At 43.5% G+C, this 19,741-nt stretch overlaps 1 protein-coding gene across 1 annotated transcript in view; it reads left to right on the top strand.

Moving 5' to 3' along the window:
- The first annotated feature begins 2,774 nt into the window (after window positions 1-2,774).
- LOC115586534 (zinc finger protein 609-like) overlaps window positions 2,775-19,741 on the top strand; it is a 39,403-nt gene continuing 22,436 nt past the window's right edge. Inside the window, exon 1 of the mRNA XM_030425676.1 lies at window positions 2,775-3,181. The gene's annotated coding sequence lies outside the window, so the exon portion shown is untranslated. The remainder of the gene's footprint in view (window positions 3,182-19,741) is intronic.

Genomic DNA, 19,741 nt, shown 5'->3' with positions numbered 1-19,741 from the left:
GTCTGATCAGTTCACCTTGATAAGGTGATAATATTTAGTTATTCTATTAGTATTGGTTGTTATAGTGCCCCTAGTGGCCACTGAAAGCAGGCTTTATAAATGAAACCAGCAATTCTGACTCCAGTTTGGTGAGACTATCGTAGTGTGAAATGTTGGGCTGTGAGGAACTCGTGTTGAATGTACAGGATTATGTTTGTATCAGTGTTGTCATGATGCTGGGATTTCTATCTTTGATATGATACAAGATGCTTCAGTGATGCTCGTCTAATAAACAACGTTAGCAGCTGCAGTCGACTCCTTACCTGAAATGTTCTGCGTGACCTTCAGCTCCTCTTGTACTTGATAAATGAAAACTCTGGCCTGAGTGGAAGCCTCTCTGAATACAGGCAGGTTGGAAATGACTAGAATATAAAATCCACTAATTTTTATTCTCCGGATTCTCCTCTGAATACAGATGAAACCGGACGCCAGAGGCAGATTTCAAAGAATGCTTCAATATGCAGCTCAGCACTGCATACAGGACACCATGTCCTTTGATTTCAGCTGTGTGTGTGTGTGTGTGTGTGTGTGTGTGTGTGTGTGTGTGTGTGTGTGTGTGTGTGTGTGTGTGCAGGATTAATTGAGCATGTTTTCCACTGAGTGGGTGTGTGTTCTCCCCTCTTGCTGTGATGAAACGCCGTGGGGAATCCATTTATTTTGAAGTCTGCTTATTATGCTCTACAGTGGAGAGAGACAGGATGGACGAGAGACATCCAGGACCAGTGGAGGAGAGAGAGAGACAGGATTTGTGTCTCTGACGTCTTTCTCTCGCTGAGGTCTGATGACTCCAGCAGAAAACTTCTTGATATGAGAGTAATCAGGGTTATTGATCGAGTGTGTGTTTACGCGTCTCGCTGATCCGGTCTGATCTGATCAATGTTACCTCAGCTCCTCCAGCAGATTTATCTGTGACGTCATTCTGACAAAGTGCCACTCTAAATTACCACGCTGACATAATCCTGATTGATTCACACTCTGATGTCAGGTGGCAAATGATTTACTTGTCAGTCGTCTGTTCCCACACGCAGTAAAACACACAAACACTTTTGATTCGCTCTGGTGGAAAACCATCACAACAAAGGAGGTTTTTGTGAAACTGTTGCTCTTTGTTTTGTGATATTTAAACTTCTCAGTGAGAGCAACTCACTGAATACTGACATGAATGGGCGCCATCTTGGAGCTCAGAGTGTAGTTCTTACAGAACATCCATACATCCACCTGCTGAAGTGGTTCAGGTGTCACATGGGTTCGACTGAGAGGCTACAGTCTGTAAATCTGTATTTAGCTCAATGCTAACATCAGCATGCTAATCCTCATCAGAAAAACGACCACATAGTTCGACTGTGAAAGCAGGTTAGTGTGACTCATATGTCTCGTCAGGTGGCGTCCTCTAGAGGCTGCAGTGAGTATTACAGGAGCAAAGGAGGAAGTCAGGTGATGTTTGGAGAACATAAGGAGCGACAGGAACAGCGATATGTTTTGTTTTTGGAGTCGCTCACATTCGACCTGTTCAGTCATTCAGGTATGAGGACGTGCTGAGCACGCTCACTGTCACAATGCTAACATGCTGATGGTTAGCAGGTGCAATGTTCAGCATGCTAACATTAGCTAATTCTTTGAGTTATATCTGTAAGGGTTCCGTTTCGCAGGGGGAGATTTCAACCACTACCAGCTGTAACTGTTCTGAGGAGCCAGGGGGATTTAAAAACAAAGGTCAGAGGTCAAACTGGAGGACGTGCAGGAGTTACCTGTCACCATATGAACACATGAAGCTTAAAGATAAACATTTGAGTGTTAGGAGCAAAGGAGAGGTTCAAACCACAGAGTTCATATAATGTGAACGCAGTATTACTCGTCCATTACATCTTCATTATTTCCTCATCAGGCCGTCATCACTCCTCTGAGAGCGCTCGCTACCGTCTGTCCTTAATGAACGAGAGAGACGAGTCAAATAAACATGAAGCTGCAGCTCTCTCTCTCTCTGCACAGCATGTTGATTAAAAGTGTAATCAGATGGAAAGTACACACACACACACACACACACACACAGTTACCTGTTACACTAATATGTGATTATGTGTGTGTGTGTGTGTGTGTGTGTGTGTGTGTGTGTGTGTGTGGAGGATGTAAGGACGGAGACAGTGATAGTGATGTCATGTCAGCGGCAACATTATCATATCCTTGTTGCCGGGGTAACCACTCTGGTATCCCTACATTAAGCACAAGTGTGTGTGTGTGTGTGTGTGTGTGTGTGTGTGTGTGTGTGTGTGTGTTTCGGTACGTCTGTCTTTGTGAGGACCAATCTCAGTTCTAAATGTTTGCCGGTGGATTTTCAGCGTTCAGCTGTGATGGTTAGAGAACAGATGTGTTCTCCAGCCTGTATGGCGCCATTTTATGTTTGTTTGTTAGTTTTTTATATTTTCAGGTGTTCTGTTTTAAATCAAGTCTCCATCAGATACTTCAGACTTCAGCTGACTGTCAGCAGCGTGGTGGGAGGAGATGATGACTGAATGATGAGTTCAGATAAACTGTTCCTTTAAGAACATTTTCAATCAGGAATTTAACTTATATTATATTATTACATTTTTTACATTGTGGTATCACTGACTGTATAAAAGTCAATGATCTGAACACTTCCTCCTCCTCTGCTGGTGTGAATCCGGTCCATGTGAAGGACTTCCGTCCTGAATCCAGGTCCAGTCAGTGACTCTGATCCAGGGAATCTAGTCCAGGTCCAGTGACTCCATTGATCCAGTGTTCCGCAGTTTGGCTGCATTGTACCTAACAGCCATTTAGCCCCACTGTGCTGTTTGTCTGTCTGTTGCTGTCTGTGCGTCTGTTAACAGGAATAACGCCGATCTGGAAACTCTGGGAATATCGCATCCACTCATGGAATACCTGGGAATAGTTTTATTTTCGTCCAGGCCCGAGAACTGACTCCAAAATGTCGGTGTTTCCCGCTGTTTTCCAGTTTTCTCCGGGATGTGAGCGTGTGATGGCTGCGGTCCAGTGAACTGGGAGCACGTTGACTGGTCTGCCCGTTCAATCCACCAGTTCTGGAGCTTGTCTCCGCTGTTTCGCTGGGATTACCGGGGCCCATGGAGTGTACATGAACACGGCTCGGATTGGGATTTCACACGGGGTAAGTGGACACGTTGAAGTTGGCTCTCTGTCTTGGATTTGGATCCACTTTTTCTGAAACGCGGGATAGCCTGCTAGCTATCCCGGAGGTTAGCTCAGCAGGCTAGCTACTGTCTTTGTCTGGAGAGACCGGGGAGCTAAGGGGCATGCGTCCATCATCGGACACGTCCCCGTCTGACTCGCTTGTTTCTTTATATCGGAACATTTTGATACTCTTTCTCCACATTCATTTAAAACATATTATCAAACACGTCTCACTGTGTGTGTGACGAGCTGTCTCACTTCTTAATAGCAACGTTACGATGTCCGTTTGACATCAGTTTAACCGGCCGTTGGAACAGTATCGGGCTGTTTAACGTGTTTTCAAGCTGTCGAAGAATTGTATTAACTCCTGATCAGCATTTTAACTTAGTCCAGATCATCCTGTCATCTAATGTCATTAAATGTGTGTTGGAAAGGGTAATAAATACTAGATATGGGTTAAAACAACATCCGTGTAAGGGAAATTTCAACGACTGTCCGATAATGGAACTAGGTTTTGTCAGGGAGGCTGAAAGCGCCGCAACGGTAATTGTCCATCACACGACAAATAGGACGTCAGGTCAACAGTTATATAAAGGACCGGCACGGCGCTGTGTGTCCGGGTGTAGATCAGGGCTGACGCCTGTAATGTCAGCTGTATATGTGGACGGGCTTCTTGTGAAATCGGTGGTTTATGGCAGAGTTACACGGAGAACACTGAAATCTCACCATAAGAGCAATCCAGCACTGCGTCCGATAATGGATCTCGTTAGCCCTGTAGCGGGCCACGGTGGGCCTCGGACTAGCTGCACAGGTTGGGACAGTTCCCTCCGTATTAATCGATGTTGGACATTTAGGTGAATGTTTCTGTGTGTGCTTGAAATCAATATTATTCAGCTAAAGCCACTGTAAGACGTGTTTGGTTTGCATGTTAGCTCTGCGCTAACGGGCCGACGAGTCAGCCACCGCTAGCTAGCCTCCCGATGAATTCAGCTAATGGCAGCTAGCTAAGCTAGCTCCGAGGGACTGTTGTGTTTGCAACATATTTCTCACTCCTGTACGTCTGTTGGTCGCTGCTAACCCCCACAGATGATTAGCATGTGATGCATTGCTTCTGGTTTATGTCCCAACGACCCAAACAGGCAACAATCCAGCGGTCAGTAACGTGGCTAATGTAAATACTGCTAACGTTAAATAGCTCCTGTACAGGGTTGCCAGGTTCAGCTTTATTTGTGGCTCGTTGCACAATAGATATGAAACGTTGCTGTCAATAAAACGTGCTGCTACTGATTTGACCTGTAGACTTGTACATATCTTTTCCTGTGAGATTGCATCCCATAAGCTACTGACTGAAGGCCTGTTACATTATCTATGCCATAAACTAGGAATGAAACACTTGTAAGTTGAAGCAGTTTAAACACATTTTTAAAGTTTGTCCATCAATATGTGTGATGACCATTTAAAGAAACAGTCCACTTAAAAGTGTTACTTCAGTCTTCATCTCCTCCCTCAGTGATGATATAAAGTCAGGTGAAGTGTTGTAGTCCATAAAACAGTTCTGGAGCTTCACAGTAAAACAGAGTTGCAGCATTCTGCTGAACATCTGAAGCAGCTGGAGACTTGATGTGAAAACGGAAAGAGCAATTAAATAAATAAAATGGTTTCATACAGCTTGACTGTGTGTGGAGGGTGTAAGTCACATCTTTCCAGAGTCAGTTTGGGGCTTCTTTAGTTTCGGATTACACCAGACAAGATGTACTGAGCCATTTTATGTTTCATTCTTTTTTTTTTATGTCCCCAGCTAATCACTGAATTTTCATTTTTTGGTGAACTTATCCTTTAACCTAAATTGAGCTAATTTTGATCCATCTTCAGTGTTGCATTGTGTTTCACTTCTATTTACAGGACGCTAATTAACATTAGGCTTATTTTATCTGTGAATGAACAAAGGGACTCCGGCACTGCGTGTTTGTCTTACTACCAAATCTATTGACACGTAAAGCATATCAGATGATGTGGGAGGTAAATTCTGTGCGTGTCTGCCAGTTATTTGACTTCGTATGAGTCAAACTGTTTATCCAGTGTGACTTGATGAATGAGTTGTCTTCTCTCAGTATTGTGCACCATTGAACGTGTGTTGTGTAGTTGCACATAAAGATTAGCTTTAACTCGGAGGTGTGGTGCACTCAGTTACGGTGCCATTGTTGTTTTTCCCATTGATACGTACTCCATGGCAGCAGCAGTTGAGAGATTGCGTGAAGGATCAGTGTAAACCAGAGGAAACAAGCTGCTGAAAACAGCTTTGTATTTGTAATGTATCCAGTTTCCAATGTTATCCAGATACAACAGACTTTCCCAATTGGTTTTCTGCTTGTTTTTCATCTTGGGCCTCGTCAGAATGACCAGTGGAAGTGAGAATGAAAGATTTATAATTGGGTTACAATCCAGATTCAGGTTCCTGCTGTAAGATCATGGTCTGGCTGTAAAAGGTCGTATCTGAAGACTTGGGTCAGTGACCTCTTGAATCCACTTTGCATGTCTGTTAGCTGGTGTGTGCGACGCCGTTACTTGTCCTCCACATGACTACTAACGCACTGGGAGCATTACAGCAGCAGAGCATCATGTCATCCTGATCATGTTGACTTGCTCACATTTTGTGTATTTCGTCATTTGTCCTTGATTTTTGTGCTTCTGCTGTAGTTGAGTAGGCTACGTAGTTAAATCAGTGTTTCCCACACATTAATGTATTTGTGGTGGTCCGCCTCAATATCAACATTTGCTGCTACATATTGATTTTAAATTTTTGGAGCCGTGTTCTTTTACTCAAGGCAGCGCACCTGTCAGTGAATAGCATTATGTTTTGTACGCTGATACAGTGGATGGCAGTGTGGATTTTAGTCCGCTGATAAAACCAACGAAGAAGACGAGGGGGACTATTTAACGCAGTTGCCTTGACTGTGACTTCCTCTGCAAAGAAGACGGCTGCCCTCATTGTCGAGATCGAGCCCCCACAAAGAGCGCCAGGCCTTGAAGCCAGTTGTTGTCATGGCCACGCCGTGTAATTACATCGTCATGTGACGCACTGGGGCCTTTTTCTCAGAAGCTAACATTGTGAAAGACGCGTCTATAGAGGAGCAAAAAAACCTCACAACCGCACAAAATGGACTCGATTTACTGTCAGAATTTGGGCAATTCAGTCCAATAAAAAAAAAATATCTGTTTTAAATGTGTCTATTGTTGATTATTTCTGACTTCGTTGTGCTGCAGAGTCTGCACACAGCGTTGATTTTGAAAATTGACCAGGTGCACCATGTGTCTGTCTGACTCAGTCTGCTCTGCACAGCTTAACGCAGCGGTGGTCAGCTTCCATCAAAAATACACATTTTCTCCACACAACAGAGTGTAAAGACGCCTCTGGGATGCTGCTGAGATGTGCCACAGCACAGCCGGTGGAAACACGGGCATTGTCTAGAACCAGGGGAGGACTGATAATCGTCCTGGCTGATTATCGAGGCAGACGGATGTTTTTGTGTCTAATTGTTGTTTAAATTAAATAATTTAACAATGTGCTACTTTAGCTCTGACGCAGCATCCTTTCTCTGTTTGTAGTCAGCACTACTCACTAAATGTCCCACCTACACCATAACAGCCTGTCAGTACTGAATAATGTGAATCTGCGCGGACGCTCGTCAACGTCAGTCCGGAGGGGGGGACACGGACAGACGGTCATCAACTCCGTCAACCAGGGGATGGACGGACAGACGGACGGACGGACGCACGCTCGCTCGCTCGCTCGTTACGTGAGGAGTGTAGCGGCGCTGACCTAGCGGTATAGCGCCGTCTGGGGAGAACCCTGTTTAGGCGGGAGGCAAAAATGCTTGGGCGCTGCGCCTAAGCCGTATAATGGCAGGGAAAACCCTGTAATGTTGAGCAGACACACCTGCCGTCTATCGGAGGCGTAACTTGAGTCGTGACTCGTACATGTACGGCTGTACAGTAAGGTGTAAATTAATCATATTCCGAGTATTTTGACAGATATTAACATATGATTCATGATTAGAGGGGATGATCATGTTTGCATCACATTTTCACTGAAAGAACTATTAAAATCCTGATGCTGTGACATTTATCTGTGTCTGCACCAACCAAACGTGTTCGTACATCTGGAGAACTGTAGGTTTGTTCGTCTGTAGGTCAGGACGTCTCTGCGGCGCTACACCTCATCATGATGATGTGTCTCACACAGTTTACCTTCATCAAGAAACTGCAGTGATTTGAAAATTGCACTGTTGATGATATTTACAGAGCTGATTAGGCTTACATGTAGTGAGAGTAGAGTGTTGTATAGTTTTAATAATTAATGACAGAGATGTCGATGAGCTGACATTCAGTGTGAACATTTTTATATTCACAGACGATATTAAGATGAGACGAGTGTTTCATCAGCGTTTAGTTGCCCTATAAGTACATAACAAATCATCTGAAGTGCTGGAGAGCAAAAACAAAACTCAATTAGTTTTAGTAATCTTTTAATGAGAAGCTTGTTAAATGTGAATATTTTCTGTTTTCTTTCCTTCATGACAGTAAGCTGAATATCTTTGGGTTGTGGAAAAAACGAGACATTTTAGGACTTCATCTTTTTGACATTTTATTGGCCAAAAAACTCACCAGTTGATTCAGAAACAATGAAAATAGTTCTGAAAATACTCAAAACTCTACCAACTTGTCTAGCAGACCTTTGAACTCGTCATCATTCAGGCATTAGAGGTATTTGTCAGTTGATGGTTGGTTAAAATACATTTTATACAGTTTGTTATCACAGTTTTCCATAAAGCTGATATACAGTGACACAGCACTGGTTTGAGTCTGACCTTTTTGTGGGTATATTTTTCTTCTCTGTTAAACAGGCATTGTGATGCATTGTAGAGGATTTCCTAGTGATGTATCATGCATGGTAAAGTCACATGTGCTGTAGTATCAGGGTTTCCCCTACATGTAATTGACTGTGGCGCACCGCCACGGCAAAATAAAAGCTGCCACACCTTCAAAATTCAGGCATAAATAAATCCAGTGTTAGAGAAAGGAAATATTTTACCGTCGTCTTCCACCGCAGTCTTTGACGTTAACTAGCATGTTGGATATTTCGCTTGATAATTAGCTTAGAGCGGAGTCCTGCACGGGTCACCGCATCCGACCAGTTTTCCAACACAACTTACATTCCGCACCCGAGCCGACCCGGTATAAATTGATACCGACGCCCGAAGGAAAATTGGACGGACACAATTTTTAAAAGTGAAAGTAAGACAGTGTGGGGAATGTGAGTTCTGGGAGGGCGCAAGCACGCATGAATGAGCTCATATGAAATATAAATGCTCATCATTTGTGTCGCTAATAATGACTGATGATAAGTGACGTCTTGAAAATGGCAATCGTAAAACCCGACCCACGTCTCCAGGCGTCCGCATGTCCTGCATCTGTGTCCGACACAGTAGCCTACATTATTTTTCACCAGTGCAGGACTCTGACTTAGATAACTCCTCTCTTGAAACAAATAATTAAAATGGTATTTCTTTACAATATTAGAGTTCATGATGGCTGTGTGAGAGCATTATAACCAGAGAAAAAAAAAAGAAATTCCCTAAGTAGCCTATGACATAAGTATAAATATTACAGTATGATGACCCAAACTGGACCCCCCCGCGCGCCACAGTCTCAGAAAATACTGGGGGAAACGCTGAGTATTATCATTGTTAGAAGCAACACTTTGTGATGGCGTCACATCAGGAGTGACATACACTTTACATGTTGTTGTGACTGTCACCATGATTTACAAATTTTAATGTGCCTGTTGATGACGGCCGTGAGTCCACTTCTTGGGGCTGTGCAGGTACGTCATCACCGTTATAACTGACAAGTGAGCTAGCTCCTGATAAGTAATTTAACATGAACATGAAGGACACGAACAGCGGAGGATACTTAGAATTCTGGACTATTGCTATCTGCAGTCCAGCGTAGACCTCCGTAGGGTGATGGGACGGTCTGGTTGGCAGCTGGATGGCTGAGCCCGCCTGCCCTGGAGGAGGAGGACACCAACAGGAAGCTGAAATGAGCCGATCCGTCTGCTCCTCCTGGGAGGCTGTTCAGACAGGAGGAAAGCACTGCTGAGTGGTGAGAGGAGCTGAGACTTCATGACCTGCCGTCACCTCGACCAGGCTGCCCAGCACTCGGACCCGGAGGTCCTTTAGTGACGGCTGCAGTGTTGAATGACTCAGTGGAGTTACCTGAGCTGAGGAAACATCAGCAGCTGTGCCATCTCTTCCAGAGAGTCAGAGCAGAGCACATCAAGTTTATCAAGAAATTAATAGACTTATTAATGAACAATGAAAACCATGAGTTGCAGCCCTAATCGTCACCTCCATCTTGTCCCATATTTTATCATGCTTCTGTTGTGGTTGCTGTTGAGGCCTGAGGAGCCAGAGATGGAGCTGTTCAACACAAAACACAGTGAGTCTTTTCAGTTGTATGAAATGTGGTTTCTGTCCAACGCCTGAAGACTCCTTGATAATGTGTGTTTCATTAAAAAAAAAAAAAGACCTGAGAGCTGGAAAGAAGGAGATAAAGGCCAGGGCGGTGCAGCTCTCAGGGTTAACTGGCCTGACCGCTGACTGAACTGTGCGTCAGAGCAGAGAAGGACAGATAAAAGAGAAAGACGGGGCTGGGTGGAGTGGTGGAGGCTGGGTGGAGTGGTGGATGACTGGTGCAGTAGATGATGATGGCTGTCGGCTCGCCCTCTGCAGTCTCACTGTGACAGAAAGACAATCGAAAATGATCGATGACACATCAACTCTCCGATGAACTCATAGAACAAAAATCAATGAACTGACAACATGAAGAATATACCAACGAGTGGATTGGAGAGATGAAGTTACTACAACCGTCAGCCTGCAGCTGAACATTATTTTCATTATCAATTAGCCGATTAGTTTTAAGATTAATTGCTACCACTGCCATGACGGTTATGTCTTCACCTGTCTGTTTGTTGCTTTGTCCACCAAACTTGGATGGAGGATGCGTCTCAGCCCAGATTAGACCTCATGAACTCCTGGTGGTGATCCAGGTACTTTCTTTACCATTGTGAGAGTTTTTTCCCCCACACAGTAATTATTTCCTCAGGGAACAGTGCATGGATCTCGATGGAAATCGGGTGTATTTAAATGTCTGATATCTATGAGAGAGTATAATATCATGTGGATGATGAGGCGCTGTGGCTGCACGATATTGGAAAAAAAACAACACTGCAATATTTTCTTTACATGCAATATGTATGATGTAAAATATGCATTTCACCAGTTAATTTGAACAGCTTTATTTTGAGAGAGAGTTAAAAAAAAATGATCAAGAATGATTGTGATTGGTGGTCAGCTTTGTATGCAGCATGTCACTCACAATCAACAAACTTCGACATATTTACAACGTTCTTGAAGATAAGTCGAGCAGAATGAGCACCTGACCGGTTTACTTTTCATCAAGCAGCAACATTTGTAGCATGATGTTAAAGTTAGCTTTACTTGACGTTGCACGTGATGTCGATGCTGCAGGATGTGTTGTTTAGCCCTAATATGTGCTCTGCTGAGACTGCTTATTTTCTGCAACAGTCTAAACCCAAAGACTTTCCCTTTACTGTCATAAAGACAAAGAAATCAACACATTCTCACATTTAAGAAGCTGGAAACACCAAATGACTGAAACTAGGACCTCTTCTTCTTTTGAATGACTAATCAGTTAATTGACTAATGGTTGCAGCTCTAGATGTTACACAGTGATTACTGAATTCTGTCAGTAATCTGTCAATTCTGTCAACAAAAAATGAATTGGCAAAGTGATTTAGCATTGATAGAGATGGTTCTCGAGAAAGATAATCAGTAATTTACTGCCTCCAGCCTCTTACATGTGAGGATTTGCTGAATCAGAGACTTAATATCTTTTGGATTCTGTACTTTGGTCATTTGAATATGGACCTCTCAGTTCTGGGAAATTGTGAAGAATTTTCAGATTTTTCTGGTCAAAACACACAAGATGAGATGAGATCAGATGATGAAAATCACAGTTGCACATCAGGTTTTCATTCAGCACATTAACAAGTTTGAAGACTGTTAAAAAGTTATTTTATGGCTAAATAATATTTCATGTGTTCTGGTGAACAATTAAACCTTAATTAAACTGTTTCTATTTCACCAGACTCAATAAGCATCAAGATGGTCTTTATAAGTTGATGTAAAATGTTTGCATCCTGATCATTACGTGTTGCTGGCCTTGAATGTTTCTCGTTGTTGATAAATTGCAAATATTTTGACTGTACAATCACTAAAATACCACGTGTATATATCAGCCAGAATATATGGCAGCTGGACATGTTTCATCATGTGCCAGATGTGATGACAGTTAAAGGCTGGTTGGCTTCTGTTTGCAGTCTTGATTTGTTAATAAGAAAAATGTAATTGCCCTCATTAGTATGCAGACGTTAGCTTGGTGAGTGAGTTCCAGATTTGTAGCAGGTCTCTAAAAGGCTCCCGTGTTTCGTTGTTGAGCACTTTGCTGCTGAAGCTCTGCAGTGTGCTGAGAGCAGATCAGCTGACAGAGCTACACGCCCGCTGGATAATCAATAAGATGGAGTGTCCTCTGTAACGGCAGGTAGAGAGGGAGAGTTCTGATGGATGCAGGCTGAACGTGACTGCTGATACAAGCAGCCAGCACTCCTCACTCCTCATGTCCTGAACTGCAGAGGTGAACAAATCAGCTGCCTGAGCAATCAGAGTTTGTGCCTGTCATAAAGCTGAATGTCATTCGTCTTTACACACATTGTGGTGGATTGTTGACAGAAGAAGACTGACAGGAGATGTTCAGAAAAAAAAGATCGAACTCCTGAACTTTGTTATTATGAACCAACTGATCTGCTTGCAGGACCAGTCCTACTCCGCCCCTGATCGGTTTGCTTTGTTGCTTGTGTTCTCTGTGCGTGACTCAAACTATTAACTCACAAAGTCAGCGGTCAGGAGTGTTGCCTAACGAGCCCAGAGACACTGGCTCAGGAGGTTGAATGACCCCAGCAGAAGACCGGGCCAGAGGCCAAAGAGGCTGACGGTGTATCTGTAAAACTACAGCTTATCAAACGCCCAATCGGAGGTGAAGTATTGTGTGAACGTGAGGTGCAAGGTGAAGTCGTCAGTTTACAGAGCATATTAAATACTGTATGCCAGCAAATATGAGCCTGCATGTGGTTTTATGATAATAATGTGAATTTGAAAGGATTTGAATGTCCTTTATGATGTTTCCATAAAGATGCTCTCTCAGGTACCAACATTTGGCACAGATTTATTTCTTGTGAATCAGGCGAACCCAAGATGCTCGGCAAAGTTGTGACAGCGGCGTTTCTTTTCTGTGGGCAAAAATGATCGACAGTCACCAATTCTGAATCATATAGCAACTGTCAGTACTGTCATCAGTACCTATCGTGCAGCTGTAGCTTCAGTGCTGTGAAAAGTATTTGCTCCCTTACAGATTTCTTTTGTTTTAGTTTTTTTTGTCACACTTTCATGTTTCAGATCATCAAACCAATTTGAATATCAGACAAAGATAACCTGAGAAAAATACAAAATGAATTTTAGTGATTCATTCATTAAAATGCGATCCAAACCAACCAGGCCCTAAAAAGTAATTGTTCCCTAAACCTAGTACCTGGTCATGCCACCCTTGGCAGCAACAACTACAATCAAACCTTTGAGATAACTGGCAAGGAGTCTTTCACATCACTGTGCAGGAACTTTGTCTCACTCTTCTTTGGAGAATTGTTATAATTCACCCACGTTGGAGGGTTTTAGAGCCTGATCGGCCTGTTTAAGGTCACGCCAAAGCATCTCAATCAGTTTTATGTCCAGACTTTGACTAAGCCAATCGAAAACCTTGATTTTTGTTTTATCGAGTCATTCAGAGGTGGACCTGCTGGTGTGCTTTGGATCATTGTCCTGCTGCGTAACCCAAGTGCACTCGAGCTTAACGTCACAAACTGATGGCCGGACATTCTCCTTCAGGATTTTCTGGTAGTTAGCAGAATTCATGGTTCCATCAATTACGGCAAGACGTCCAGGTCCTGAAGCAGCAAAGCAGCCCACGACCATCACACCACCACCATCATGTTTGACTGTCGATATGATGTTCTTTTTCTGAAATGATGTGTTAGTTTTACGGCAGATGTAACGGAACGCACACCATCCAAAAAGTTCCACTTTGTCTCGTCTGTCCACAGAATATTTTCCTGAAAGTCTTGAGGATCGTCAAGTAGTTTAATGGCAAATGTGAGACGGGCCTTTGTGTTCTTTTCTTCAGCAGTGGTTTTACCTTGGAAGTCTCCTGTGGATGACATTTTTACTGTTGAATCATGAACACTGAACTTAACTGAGGCAAGTGAAGCCTGCAGAGCTTTAGATGTTGTTATGGGTTCTTCTGTTATCTCCTGGATGAGTTGTCGATGCACTCTTGTAGTAATCTTGGTAGGCCAGCCACTCCTGGGAAGGTTCATCACTGTTCCATGTTGTCTCCATTTGTGGATAATGTCTCTCACTGTGGTTTGCTGGAGTCCCACAGCCTTAGAAATGGCTTTGAAGCTCTTTCCAGACTGATAGATGTCAATGACGTTCTTTGGATTGGGGCTTGATGTGTTGCTTTTTGAGATCTTATAGCTTACTTCGTGTTGTCAGACAGGTTCTGTTGAAGTGATTCTTTGATTCTGCAGGTCTGGCAGTAATCAGGTCTGGGTGGAATAAGTGAAATTGAACTCAGCTTTCCAAAAAATGTGTTTAATCACAGTTAATTCATGATTTAACAAGGGGGTGCAAGTACTTCTTCACACAGGGTCAGCTTCCTTTAGATAGCTTTTTTTCCCTTGATGAATACATTGAACCTACATTCATAAATCACACCTGCTCTTTGTGCTTACATATAATAGATACCGTGATATAAAAGCCTCCCCTTTAATGCGCTAACACTTAAACGAGGCGTTTGGACCCTGCAGCTGTGTGTCTGAGCAGGTAAACAGTCGATCTAGAATAAGAGGATGAGACTCCACAACAGAGACGAGATCGAGAACGGTTTCATGGTTTGGTTTCCTTTTCAGGCAGCAGCCGAAAGCTCCAGGCCTTTCACATGAGACGGCTCATTGTGTTGCTGGTGGAGATTGCGGTTCGTAGTTTTTATTCCTGTCTAGGATTCACATTTCAAGGCGTCAGAGTTGCTTCTGTGCTTCCATGGTGGAGAATCAGTTCAGTTGAAGACGTGATGCGCAACTGGGATTTAAAATTGCAGTTGTTTATTAAACCTGCGGCAGTGGTTTCTATCAGGAATGTCAGTACAATTGGGATTTTTTTCATTTGTTTTTTTTTTTTTTTTTGACACTACAGAAGTATTTATTGGTTTTGAGTATAATGAAGGAACAGTAATATTAACAGTTAATCATGACGCACCCGAAATTGAATCAAATAACATTTTGTAAAATTAAGATTTCAGCACATGTTCTTTTCAAATATTTAGGTTTTTTTTGTTTGTTTTTCTAACAATCTGTTTATTGAGTTTTACATAGGAAAAAAAACCCAAAGGTTCTCCATACAACAGTAATTACAGATAGAAACGTACCACAGAACCGGTACCACCCCTCATCCCACCCTTCCGGCACCTAGCCCCCACAGATGGATACGAGTTACAAGGCAAAGAAAAGCAAACAAAAGAGTTGAGTTGGTAAAAGAAGAAAGAAAGAGAATAAATAAATTGTTAACATTTGTTTAAGTCTGATTTGACATTATTGGAGCCCTCACATGTGCTTTTCTGCTAAACTGTACCGAACACATTCTTATCACATATTTGTCTTTATGTGCTGAAACAGGATGCGGGTGTTTCCACTGCTGGCACTGACAGCTGCGTGACAGAGCTTGCAGGGGAAGGTTTTCTTTTTTCTCAAGAAAACCATATCCACAAAATGGAGGATGTCCCCTTTTATGTAGAGAGCTGAGGGACGTGAATCTGAGGCTCAGGTGTTGTGGTTTAACTTTCACTTCCTTCAGCCTTCCGGTCTCATCGGTACACAGATGCACATCGCTGCTGCTGCTGCTGCTGGGGAACAGAGTCGTGGCTGGAGGAAGCCTTCGCTGTGTCCCAGTTGGTTGTGATTTACTGACTGCAGGATGGTCAGTCTCAGTGCTGACAGCTCTCACACGCTGCTGCAGGAGTTTGTATTAATGCCCTCGGTGCTTTTTGCCTGACGGTTGCAGCACTGTGAAAATCATTTCAGACAAAACGAGTTAACGTGTGTACTTTCTGCTGGCAGTGAGTAACTATGTATAATAAGGTTGTGTATTTTATCAGTCTTCTGACTGGTGGTGACTGATGTCGTCATAAGAAGAATCAAATGACTACCACGAACGTCAGAGATGAGATTTACCCGTTGATTTACAGAGTATGACCCTGTGATTCTCCTCTCTGAGCTGCTGCGGCAACTAAATATCCACACAGATAGTTAGTGAGTGGGAAGACACAACGTCCTTCAAGAGATCTCCAACAGGAAAACAAACCAACCAAAGAAAAAAGGGTTCCCAGCTAAATCTTTGAACAGTCTTTATTTCTGTATTTGGTGAAACTTGGAGCTGGTGAAATGTGTTTTCTGACCTTGAGTTAGTGTCTCCTCAGTGTTGCTGTGAATAAGGAGTTGCTCTGTAGCCCACCACTGTAGCCACAGTCTCTGTCACTCTGATGGCTACCTCCAACTGTCTCACCCAGCAGAGAACTGTCTCCCGTTACAGTCGACATACATCCTCATGCGGGTCTGAAAGCGTCTTTATCTCCGCGGCATGTGTCCTCTACATGGCTGTGTTCGGCTGGTAGCTGAACTGAGGAAGCTAACCTCAGAAAAATGTGAATAACAACATCATAATTAAGAGACACACATCAACTGCAACCCAACGACAAGGAACAGGAGTGTCTTAGGTTCGGCTAACTGGCAGGTTTGATGAGAAAATAAAAACCGGAAATTAAGAGTCACATTCGTCCACTGAGCATCAGCAAACTTTAAGTTCTTCTCCCACACGTCACAAACAACAACTACTCCTGCCTGAAGGCAACTGAGAGGAGACACATTACTTTGTTTTCCCTCTAGTTGGTGGCATTTTAATTCAGGATGTTACCGTGGTCAGTCTGCTCAGTTGTCCTGGTCAAACCTTCTCCTGGCACTGATCGTCCCCTTTCATCAGAGGTGTTAACATGATTATTATAAGGTATACTTTATTGTCCCGGGACTGAAATTAATGTTGGACTCAAATACTGTGTGATTCCATGATGTTAACAGAAGCAAAACAACATACCAGCACCATCAGCTATCACACTCCCCATGCAGCACTGCAGAGAAGGAGCCTGGGGTGCTAAATTTAGCCAAAGAAGCTCCTCTAGTGTCCACGTAATGAAGCAGAGTTCTCTGACGCAAGAGAATCAACACAGCTGAAGACATAATTTTAGAAATGTGTGGTCGTAACAGAAACACCATCCACGACTACTAATGATGTGTGAGCTTCTTGAGGGTTCGTCCCAATTTACAGGTGGAGATTTCATCCACTATCTAACAGATCAGAAACAAACAATTTGGTGTTTTATAAACTAATGCTACAAGCTAATGTTAGCTGAAAATCAACCATTTGATACATAGAAAGCAAGTGGGCAATATGATTAGAACAGTTATTTTTTTATTTTCATTTTTGGGTTTAATTAGTGTACAGTTAATTAAAGGCCACAGAGTATCTTGAGCGTACCTCAGCAGCCCTGCAGTGACTCAGGCCTGGTGTACTGTGCAGGTTCAGGGGTTAAAGTGTGGATGGAGCCGGAGCAGGACGGCTGTGTGAAGCAGTCTGAGCACTGATCCCAGAGCTGCCTGCACTGATCCCAGAGCTGCCTGCACTGATCCCAGAGCTGCCTGCACTGATCCCAGAGCTGCCTGCACTGATGCTGAAACACTGAGCTCCCTGAGCAGATTTTGTTTTGACATCTTGCTCAGCTGCTGTGTTGCCATCACACTGATTTCCTGCTGTGTTAAGTTGGTGAAATGTTAAACTTATTTTGACTAAGTGCTGGTGTAACTTTCAGCTGAAGTTTAAACATTAATTGCGTCTGTGAGTAAGTGTTCATACTGCAAAGAACATTAAAACATAAAAGAAGTGTTGGAAGAGAAGTGCAGAGAGACGTTCATCACTTCAGTCTCTGCTCTTAACCAACGGCTCAGTTTGTGGTTCAGGAATAGTTTGACATCTCTGGAAATGTTTGGACATCTTTGTGAGATGACAAGATCAATAAAACTTATATTGGAGCTTTTCCATACAGGTGACGTCTCCACTCAGTTTGATTTGTCACACCAGTCCACCGTGGCAGGGATTTGCATTTGTATCTGGTGACACGTCTTGTGTAGCGATGGAAGGAGCGGCTGTAAACACTCTTCGTCCACACAGTACTGTCCAAGAATAGCTTGTAGCAAAGCTCTGCTAATTATATAAATGTCAATTAACACATTTCCCAAAATGTTGAACTGTACCTTGAATGACAACCTTCTGCATCCACATACTGTCCCTCTGTTTGACTTGACTATACAGTATATTCTGTGACTTGCTGTCAACACAGGTATTTGAAGCCAGTGATAAATCCTTCTTTTCACTGCCTCCCTTCCTTTAAGCTGGAAGATGAACTACACATATATTTAGTATTAATACTAAATCATCTCTTGATATTTTTCTCTCCTCATGCTCTGCAAACTGTAATAAAAACTCTTTGGCAGCCTCAGCCACAACTATTAGCTCACACAGGTAATGTGTGCATTTACCTGCAAACACACGACCGTCCAGCCTGTCCTGGTCTTCTGCTGCTCCTCGTGTCACCAAGTATGAAGTAGCAGAAAAAGGAAATACTCAATTAAAGTGCCTCAGAATTATCAACAGTACTTCAATACATTTTACTTTCCATTACTAATTGTGCTAAATTTTGACGCCAGGATTTGTATTTTTACTACCAGCGTGTATCATTTACAAATACTGGTTATTGAGCTCCTTGATTTCTGTTAATCAGTATCAGTCGACCCCTAACTAAGAGTTTCAGCAGCTGCAGGAATCTTTCATCCTAAAATCAGCTGAATAATCAGTATCTGTAAAATCTGTGGGGTTGATGATGTGGCCCCCTCAGTCTTTCCACCGCTGAAGCCAGAGCTGTAATTACACTTCTGTACCAGTTCAGATGGAACTGCATTCACCCAGAGCCAGTTCACCAGCAGTCCACACAGAGCCAGAGTAGCAGCAGTCGCTCGGCTGAAGCAGGCGGGTTCCCAGCCTCGTCTTCCTGCTCCTGCAGCGCTGCACAGCCTGCTGTAAATCATCAGGAGCACTGACAGTGTGTTAATATGTGGGCGAGGATTCACCCTGCCTGCCTGCGACATGTAGTTTATAGCCCAGCAGAGCCAGAAGATGCTTGCTGGCTCGTCTGTGTTGAGTTGTGGAATCATCCGGGCCAAGTTTCCATCAGTGCGGCCTGGATGATTTGTCCTGCTGTCTGTGAGAAGCGGGCCGGGCCGAGCTCGGCAGGGCCGCGGCGTCTCAGGCTCATTTCCATATAAAGAGGCTGTTCTCCGGCTGACAGCGGGGCAGGGTGCTCAGAGGAGTGGGCCGCCTGTGGAGGTCCTGCCACCACGCCGCCTTTAATTAAGTGTGGCATTGGAGGCAGTTGAGCAGAAAGTCTGATCTGAGAACAGCTCAGCAGTCTGGATGCCACCAGCTAATCCACTCAGTCATTTTTAACACAGCCAGCCCGGGAATTAGTGTGTTAGTGTGAACACCAGAGGCTCAGCATGGGAACTCTGTAGTATTACATATATATTTGTTGCTTAACATAAAACACAGCTGCCGTACGAACATACAGCACAGGATGTCACACAGTCCTTTCACTGACTGCTACAGAAATGATAACAATTACATGATAACTCCATCAGACAGGATGCATATTTTAAATCTTACAGAGAAGAAAACATTACAAATCTTTTTAGTCAGTTCAGTTTTTTTATCTGTGTGCTGAAGTACTCATGCGACACATCGCTGCAGGCTCAGATTTCTGTGATCCCACTGATGCAAACCGATTTTGAGATATAATCACAACAGCATGCAAACGGTTGTTTGTATGGAAAAAGCTGTACCATGTTTCACAGACGATGTTTGGAGTAGAAGCCTCCCAGAAGTGTTCGCTCTGTTTTGTCTGAGCATTTGAGGTCTTGTTATTAGCAGCAGGATTAGCACTGCCCCCCTCCTGTCCGACCATCTGCCTCTCAGCCACTCCAGCACAGGCGGGGCGCGGTTCAACGCCTGATTGGCCGAGCGGAGCAGTTAGGGTGTTAAGTAACTCTCCTGCCAGAGGGGGTCAAAGGTCAATCTGTTCTGAAAAGTTGACATGACTTGAAACCACACCAGATGATTGTTTT

This window comes from Sparus aurata, chromosome 8, assembly GCF_900880675.1.
Source record: "Sparus aurata chromosome 8, fSpaAur1.1, whole genome shotgun sequence".
NCBI classification, from domain to species: Eukaryota; Metazoa; Chordata; class Actinopteri; order Spariformes; family Sparidae; genus Sparus; species Sparus aurata.
Note: the sequence above shows the minus strand (reverse complement) of the source record. Positions and strands in the feature narration are given on the sequence as shown.